The sequence below is a fragment of the Octopus bimaculoides genome, chromosome 25, assembly GCF_001194135.2.
Source record: "Octopus bimaculoides isolate UCB-OBI-ISO-001 chromosome 25, ASM119413v2, whole genome shotgun sequence".
Lineage (NCBI taxonomy): Eukaryota > Metazoa > Mollusca > Cephalopoda > Octopoda > Octopodidae > Octopus > Octopus bimaculoides.
In genome coordinates this window covers 15,870,052-15,880,100 of record NC_069005.1, presented here as the reverse complement: position 1 = coordinate 15,880,100, position 10,049 = coordinate 15,870,052, and the positions used below count along the sequence as shown (strand labels likewise).

Genomic DNA, 10,049 nt, shown 5'->3' with positions numbered 1-10,049 from the left:
TATATATATATATATATATATATATTTAACATATTTGAGTTAATGGCGATGTGGTAATTGCTTACATATCCAATCCAATCACCCTTCTTACACCTGGATCTCTTTCCCATTGTGTGCACAAATGGGCAACAAAACTCTGCAGGAATCACTGTTTAAAGCTTGCTGCACTCTTTTTCTGCAATTCCTGCTGCCATTGGCAAAACACACAAAAAACACAAGATAAAAATGTAATGTAGTATAAAAAAAAAAGGAACTGAAGAAATTTCTGTATAGAACAGGAATTGAACCTTTTACCCTCTTCTTTGGAGTCAAGGCTAGACTAGTTGTCCTGATTATCTAGATTTCCACTAAATTTTTTGATAGGAAGATCTTCTTTCTTGTTTCCTTAGATATTGCTCTAAAGTCTCCCTCTTTGCTCTCCTTCTCAAGTTCTGTTTGTCTCCTTGCCCTCCTTTCCAGGTTCTGTTTGTTTCATTACTCTCCTTCCTACTTTGTTTTCCTTTCAACTCTATCTTCTCCCTCTCCTTAAAACTGTATTCATCTTTGACACTTTCATTGTCTCCTTTTTTCTTCATCCTCCCCTTTTCTCATTTTTGTCTCAGTCTTTCCTCCATAGCTCCTCTCTCCCTCCACCTTTCTCCCTCTCCCTCACTTTCTGTCTTCTCTCTCCCTCCCTCTCTCTCTTTTTGTCTCTCTCCACCCCCTCTTTCTCTCAGCACCATGTCTCTTTCTAAATATTTCTTACCTCTACCTTTCCTTATTATCGCCTCTCATCTTTCCTTCTAACTTTTCTCTTAATTTTCTCTTTCTTTTCCATTTCCTTCTCCCATCTCATTAATTTTCTCTCTCATTCTTCTCCCTTCTCCCTTCATTCTTATTTCCCCCCTCATTCACTTGATTTATTTTCCCAATTCTCATCCCTCACTTCCCCAACCCCACTTCCCCACCCCCACCTTTCCCTCTATGTTTCTTCATTTTTCACCATTGCCCTCATTCACACCTACTTTCCCTCTCATTCTCTTATTTGTGGCTCCCTTCATCCCCTCCTGCCTTCCCTCTCACCCTTATCCTTCCTTATTCCACTGACATAATGTTTTCTCATTGTACTAACAAGATGAAACCTATCGGCTGAACACACTTTTCTCCCTCCCTCTTTCACACTATAAATCAATGAATGTTATTGATCACTGACTATTTAGGATATAAAGTTCCTGAAACTTACACTCGTGCATGCATGCAGATGCATAAGCGCATGCACACACATTCACATACACATTCTGTATCACACACACACACATACTGTCACACATATGCACACTTACCCTTCTACACCTATATCCATATCTTCAGCTACACACACATATGCACACACATACAATGTATACACACAAGCATGCCTATCCATCTACACATGTACCCATGTCTCCTCCACACACACATATTGACACATGTACAGACACTCATATAAATGCACACATACTGACACGTATATAGACACACACATACAGACACACACACTGACATACAAATACTGCATATAGACATGGATACACACACACATACACTGCACCAAATCACTGTCTTCTGTATGAATTGATATTTATTCTTCTTTAACAAACAATAATTTTCAACTTGAAATATGTTGGAAGAAAATTTATAAATATAGTAAAGAAAATGCATTATTTTATACTATTTTGAAGCATAACACATACCAAATTCAACATGACAGAGTGATTAAGCAGTTTGTTCTCCAAAACAAAGCCCCATGTTCAATCCCATTGCATAGTGTCTTTTGCAATAACTTCAGATTGATTCAAGCCTTGTGAGTGAAACTGATTAGATGGAAACTATGTAGAAGCCCATTGGATAGTTAGTACCAATAATTCAAAATGATCGACTCTTTGAATAACTGTGTCAGAAGAAAGTAATTCAACAACGCGGGTTGATGAACCGTAAGACGTGTGGCCAGAACCTCCTGGAAAATAACCATAGCGAGGGACATTCCACAGTTGAATTAGAACAGTCACAAACAGTGAAAGAAGACATGCACCCAACACCAGAGCTGAAGACACCTCCGAAAGGAGGGGCCCCGCCATGTCAAAACGGTAGAGGAGTAGGGGCCGAAACCGGACGTGGTTCCTCCTGATGATGTCTTCAGCTAACTGGATCTTATAAAGGAGCTCTTGTGGTAGCAGACCACGAAGCATGGTTGAATTTCCTTCCTGTTTAAACCATGCCAAAGCAGACTTTGCCAGTGCTGGTGCCACATAAAAGCATTCTGTAAAGTGGTTGGCATTAGGAAGGTCATCCATCTGTAAAATAACATACCAAAATAGACCATACCATTGCTGGTGCCACATGAAAAGTACTCAGTAAAGTGGTTAGCATTAGGAAGAGTCTCCAACCATAATGACCATACCAAAACTGACCTTGTCGGTGCTGGTGCCATGTAAAAAGCACTCAGCCCAGTCTGTAAGGTGCTTGGTGTTAGGAAGGGCATCCAACCATAAAAACCATACCAAAGCAGATCTTGCCAGCACTGGTGCCACATGAAAAGGACCCAATTCACTCTGTAAAATGGTTGGTGTTAGGAAGGGCATCCAACTGCAAAACTTCATGTCAAAACAGACAGTGGTGCTTGGTGCCGTCCTTTGGCTTGCCAGCTCCTGTTAAGCTGTCCAACTGATGTCAGCATGGAAAGCAAATGTTAAATGATAATGATGATGATGATGATGATGTACATGCATCTTAGCAATATTTCAACCACTAGTATGCAAATTCAATGAGTAAGTAATCCGATTGATTCAATAACCGGGAAATATTTAGACACCAATTCAGCAGTGCTTAATTCAAGAACATAAGCTTAGCATTCAGATTACTGTCAAATGTAATGTTTATTTATTCACATTATTTTGAATTTATCATGCATTATCTTATAGCTTCAAGATTGTTTTATTTTTAGAATGACATTGTTAGATAGGTGTGAGGGGCTTGATCCAGTCAGTTTGAACATAAAGCAAGTAGAATATTTGGGTTGGATATGGCCGGTTTAAATGCTAAATTATTAAATCTTATGGAAGGCTCAACTTTACAGATAGGATCTTGAATGATTTTTATGAGATATTTTTTTGGAGAAAACATGCATCCTATATACCATCAAATTAACTTTTGATACTAGGTTGCAGCTGAGTGGGTAAGTTAATGGCATACAAGCAACTAAAGAGTGGGCTTAGACTGTTAATATCCTTTGACCCATATTGTACTGTCCCCATATTCAAGACTGTCTGTGTTACTTGCTTTTTAAAAGCCTTGTACCAAAATTTGAAATCAATATTACACATCCAGGGAAAAATGTTTGCCTCTTTCATTCCAGACATTGCCCATCTTCGCATTCAGTGTCCATGTTTCACACTAACATTCAGCATTGCACTTTGAATATACACATCATGCTGTCTGCCCTTCATTTGCAGAGAGAATTCCTCTGTCACCAATAGAAACTGTTCTTACTCTGGTGACTACACTTTCAGAACAACCATCCTAACAACTGATTATGTCACCTAGGCAACATAAGCTATCGACTATTTCTATGGATTCCTCTGAGCATCTGAAAAAATTTATTTCACTGGAGCTCTCAATGATAATTCTTCGTACCTGTTACAATATTTTCCTTCTGTTAAGTCTGTCTGCAATCCCACTACATCCCTTGTACTTGTGTACACATTAGATATGATGGCAAACATGGTTACTTTCCAGATGACAGATTCTTGTGTTCTTTTCTGTGGAGCCTTTTGTTTTAGATTACACTGTGTAACAATAAAATTTCTTTTTTTTTGTCTTTGCTCAGTAAGTGTAATTACCTCTGCCAAGGAAGGAGGTTATGTTTTCATCAGCGTTGGTTTGTCCGTCTGTGTGCAAAATAACTCAAAAAGTTGTGAACAGTATTTGATGAAACTTGCAGGAATAGTTGGTAATTACACAAGGAACAGATGATGAAATTTTGGTAGTGATCTGGGAATTTTTATGGATTCTTGAAAGATTTTTCATTTGTTATATTTCCTTTACATGAAGTATTACGTTACGTTCTTTGATTATCTCCCTTGAAAACAAACACGTTCATCGTTTCCACGTAACCTATGGTGGCGTTGCTGTTTCCAAAGTTTATTTTCGTTTCTCTATTAGTAATTTTACTCGCGTATCTATCTTACAATGAACTGCTTGGTGGAGGTCTGCGGAGGATGACATGACAAGCCTTAACTATTGGGATTGACTCAAAAAGCTCAGGCTTTGCTCCCTCCACCATTGCTGTGAGCTCTATATCATCTGTATGATGTGGAAAATATTCCATCAACATTGCCCATCTTTAAAATTCATCTGAGGCTTGGCCCCCGTGCCATCCGTCTACTACAGAAATGTTTGTGTTGTATCACAACACTATGACAGAACTATTTCACCTCAATTGGCCCTGCTCTCTTCAACATCGTGCCAGACACACATAAAAGAGGAAATACCAGATAAACCACCCACACCCAGACATGTCTCTGAAAGCAACAACCCTCTGCTTGAATGGGCTACGGTTCCCCAGAGCTGACTGTGTATCTCTTCCAGGCCTGAGTCAACTTCAGCTGAAACTTATCTAAGTAATCTAATCTATGCTGTAACCTTTTAATCAAAGCATAACAACATGGGTAGAGGCTGATATCTTAACATTTCTAATGGTCTTAAGTATAAAAGAAAATTATTAAAGATTTATATAGAACTACATTCAGAGTATGTCTATAAGCTATTGTGTTTAGACCTGGTTTCTATCCTTAAACTGTTCCATTTTGTAGATGAAATTTTTTTTTTTTTTTTAATAAAGCACTCAGAAATTAGAAAAATCAAAAATCTGCAACAATCTCAGTCCCAAGAGTATCAGATAATGGGTTTATTTTCAACTGTGTAAAGAAACTGATTGTGTTGATCGTAGGTTTGATGGTGATTGTGGTGAAAGCAGATACAGTGTTGATGATGATGATGGTCGAGATAAGTATGGGAGGAGGATAAAATAGTATCGGTGGTTATAATGGTGACAAGAGTGGTGTATTATAACTGCTTCAGATGATTCCTGTTTTTAAAGTTTTTTTTTTTTTTTCAATCATATGGCTGTGTTATTTTTTTTTACCTCCACCAAGGAGGTTATGTTTTTGCTGGCGTTGGTTTGGAAAATCGGGTGATTTTCAGCATGCGTGTATATGGGTGGAAATGAGCTGCTTGGTGGAGGTCTGCGCTCTCCGAGTGCTTTTCTAGTTTCCTATCTGTTTCTATCTAGAAATCAAAGGAAATGACTACTATTCCCTTCAAACTTTACTTTACTGACTTGGACCTCAATATTTTGAAACTGACCTATATTCCATTACATTTCAGACAGATTCAGTGCTTAGTTGTTGAAGCAGAATTTTCTAGAAGTTTAGAGAATTTCTAGAATGTTCTGGTAACTTAGATGACAGTATAAATACAAGGATCATAAGCTCAACAATGTAGTTTACTTCTTGTTGTCCAAATGGAAACACATTTGAGCAAAGTAAAGTTTAAAGGAAATATTGGCCATTGTTCAAATTTTCTAGGGGTAAGCAAAAAAACAGATGCTACCCAAGGACAAAAATTATGTTACTCAGTGTTATTTTTATAATACTAATGTGCTTCCATACATTCCAAAATGTGTGTAAATATGTATCTTCTCTATAGCAAGGAACCTGCTCTGTCTTATTGATAACCTAAAGTACCTCTTTCCATGGTTTATAGTTTTTGCAAGCTGCATGGCAACCTAACTATTGCTGAAGGCATAATAAAGGTACCCAGTACATACTGTGCAGTGGTTGGTGTTAGGAAGGATGTCCAGGTATAGAAACTATTCCAAAGAGACACTGGAGCACTATGTAGTCCTAGAGCCAATCAGATCCTGTCAAATCATCCAACCCATGCCAACATTAGCATTTAAACCAGCTGTATCTGGCCAAAATATTCTCCCTGCTTTGTGTTCAAACTGACCAGATCTGGCCTCTTACAGCAACCCTACAATATCATTCTAAAAATTAACAGTTACCTCATATATATTTCAAAGCTACAAGATGATGCATGATTAATTCAAAACAATGTGAATAAATAAGGTTTACTTTTGACAGAATAATGTGAATAATAAAGGGTCAAAGAATTTAAAACTGGCCATATCTGGTCAAAATATTCTTCCAACTTTTCCTGTTCAAACTGGCCAGATCCTGCCTCTTGCACTTATGCTACAGTGTCATTCTAAAAATTAAACAATCACATCATTGAAAACTCAAAGCTACAAAATAATTGCATGATTAATTCAAAACAATGTGAATAAATGAGCATTAATTGTGATAGAATAAGGTGAAAGTGAAAGAGTTAAATGTTGATTGTGATATTCATGTATGTGTTGTATGTATTCACTCATTCACTTTATTTGTGGTGTAATGCTAGCAATTAAAAATATTGGAAAATAACAAGAAAACAAAGAACAGACTCCACATGTTTTCCGTGATCTGTGTAAGCTGTTTTCCTTTAAAAACATGATGTAGCAACTAACATTGATCCTGGTTCTAATATTTTAATACTCCTAGTTTTTAACCTTTCATTGACTTCTGTGTCTATTACAAGCATAAGGTGAGCTTCTTGTTAAAACAAAATCAATAAAGAAAATTTCATGTTCTGTTTAGGTGTTAAAACTGCATCAATAGTTTCAAAATGTTTTGGGTCGTTGCCATCTTTCTGTTTTTATGAACTCATTTGAGACTATCTTCTATTCTCTCTTGCTATAAAATGTAATAGAGAATTGTTGCTTGCATGGCACTTTTAGAAATATTTACATAATATCATTTATATTATTGTTGATTTATTTTGTGATTTATTGAATTTCTAATTGCAACATTTCAGTTAAATTTTAATAAAATTAATGTATCTGATTCAATGGTATTAGGAAGTCTAATATTAGTGAATCAGTTTTTCGTCACATGCTAACAAGCTTCATGACCATGTGGTTTTGGAGGTCACTTCCACTTTACAGCACCTTGGACAATTGTCTTCACTTACACGCCTGGGCTATAGTCCCTTTAATCTCTATATGCCTTGTGAGTAAATCTGGTTGATGGAAACTGTGTGGAAACCCAGTGTGTGTGTGTGTGTGTGTGTATGCAGGCATGGCTATGCAGTAAGTTTACTTCCCAACCATCTGGTTTTGGGTTCAGCCTCACTATTCTGCACCTTGGGCAAATGTTTTCTATTCTAGTCCCAGGGTGACCAAAGCCTTACGAGCAAATTTGGTAGATGGAACCTAAAAGAAGCCCATCATGTGTCTGTGTGTATATATATATATATATATATATATATATATATATATATATATAATGGGCTTCTTTCAATTTCCATCTACCAGATGTATATGTGTGTGTTTGTGTTTGTCCCCGCCTACCACCACTTGACAACAAGTATAGTATATCCTCGTGTATGATTCATATTACAATTTTGGAGCCTAAATTGTCTTAAAAGCTCACGGTACCATCTATTACACAACTGCTACATGTGTAGATAATCTACTGATAATCAAATGCTGTTGTGGATTGACTGTGGAGTCTTTTAGCCTCCATCCATTTTCACGCCATTGTTGTGCTGGCCACTTTCCATGCCATACTACCCTTGACAAAATCATGAAGCATGGCCTAGGTGTTGTAGGCTTCCCTTCCTAGCTCAAACCAGCAGGGCTAGGCCGAGGGGATGGTAAAAGGCCTGATGGTATGACAATTTTCCCATTCTGTGGTGATAGGCCCCTCAATGGCAATTTGATGTATTCAGCTACCAGCCCAGGCACCACTGCCTATCAGGCTCAGAAAAGCAAACTGTCAAAGTATCAGTCACTTTCTGACAGGTTCATGGTTGAGCTTGTGGCTTACTCGGCCCCTGGAATCATATCCCTGTTCGCTGCTATTGGGGCAGAGATGGCTATCTGCCAGTCTGAGCCCTGTGAGTCATAGTGGCTGTTCCAGTGCATCTCCCATGACATCCTCCAGGGCAGCACCTTTTCCAGTTTGTCTGCTGTGACCATAAGATGGTCTGAATTACAGGTAATCAAGAGAATGTAAGAATTTCACAGCTTACAACCTGTAGTTGGTCAATCAACAGTTATTATCCCAATCATATCTATCAATGTACATAAGATATAAGACACTGGAGCAAGGTTAACTAAGATTTTACTGGCTTGAGACAGGCCATGTTCCCTTGAACTATATTCTATCACAAACAGGTTGTATGGAATCACCTTTATGCTCTTGTGGAATTTTATCATAAAACCTTATAGCATTATTTGTTCCAATGCAAACACAACCAATGTGAGAAAGAAAGGTGACATCTTTAAAAAGTTCCTAAAAAGGCCACCAAGGCTGGTGTTGTAATTTATTCTCAGAGATCTCTATCATATCTAAGAATTGTGCTGGTCAGAGAGGGCTTGTATAGCCATATTTGCCATCTCTGATGAGTTCAATTATTAGATAGTCTGATTACCTAACATCCTGTCTGAAACTGATTGATAAGACAGTCTCTAATAGATCTATAATATAGTTTAATTATCCACTTTTTCATGTTTGCATGAGTTGGATGGAATTTGTTGTAAATATTTCAACAGCTGAATGCTCTTCTGTTGCTAACCCTCACCTGTTTCTAACTAAACATTTCTTCATGACTAGACATGTTTCCATGAAGGATTGAAAACAAGGATAATACTTTCATGATAGTGACATTCACTCACAACTATTACATAACGTCATGGTAAAGAGACACTAACTCTCTCTCTCACACACACACACACACACACACACACACACACACACACACTGTGCAACAAGCTTCTTTCAGTTTCTGCTTACCAAATCCATCCATAAGGCTTTGGCCGACCTGGGGCTATAGTAGAACACACTTTCCTAAGGGACTGAACCTGAAACCATGTGGACTTGTTACAGATAAGATCTTACAATTCATAGAAGCTACAACATGATTGAACAACAAAAACAACATTGAACTTCTTTATCTGAACTTTTTCTCCCTTATTTTCTTTTTCTAGTTTTTGTGGTTTTGTATTAGTTCATCCTTGTACGTAAGATATATATATATATATATATATATATATATATATATATATATATATATACACACACACACACACACACACACACACACACACACACATCAATAATAATAATAATAGTAATAAGAAGGATTATGAAAATAATAATAATAATAAGGATTATTGTGAAGTAGCATAGCATTACCTTTAATTCTTTTTATATATGCAGCTTTACATCGACCTACACATGTTTCAACTGCACCGATTAGTAACTGTTGCAATTGCAACCCTACTATAATACCAGTGCAGTTTTTTCAGGGTTTTTACTTTAATATCCTTCAATATAACTGTTTAAAGTTTTTTGTTTACCTACTCTGCATTGTATGATGTAGAGTTGGTCATTAATTTAGATGCAAACTATCTTCGTGTGTGTATATATATATATATATATATATTGTGTCATCCCATAAATAATGCAGTTTTTGGGACTTCTATTTTTCAAAATTAAGATAAATGAAGTTCTGTTTGAATCTAAAATATACTATCCTTCATTTTCTACAATGCTCTTCCATCTATCTGGTAGACTTGGAAGACCCCTCTTCCAAAATTCACTCGTCTGTGATGAAAAATACTCCTCCAGTACTGTTCTGACCTCGTCTACAGAATTCATACTTTTTCCATCCAAATGATTTTGAAGACTGCAGAATAAATGATAATCAGATGGGACAATATCTGACGAATATGGTGGGTGGGGTATTGTTTCCCATTCAAACTGCTCCAACTTTTGGAATGACATCCTCACTGTATGTGGCTGAGCATTATCCTGATGGAAGAATATCTTTCGTCTTGAAACCAAAGATGGTTGTTCTTCTTCTAGCGCTGACTTAAGCTGCTCACAGTAGATTTCCTTTGTTATTGCTTGGTTTGGGTTTAAAAG

The 10,049-nt window shown here is 37.0% G+C and overlaps 1 protein-coding gene across 12 annotated transcripts in view; it reads left to right on the top strand.

Moving 5' to 3' along the window:
- LOC106877382 (RIMS-binding protein 2) overlaps nucleotides 1–10,049 on the top strand; it is an 888,511-nt gene that overhangs the window by 360,707 nt on the left and 517,755 nt on the right. The gene's annotated exons all lie outside the window — the stretch shown is intronic.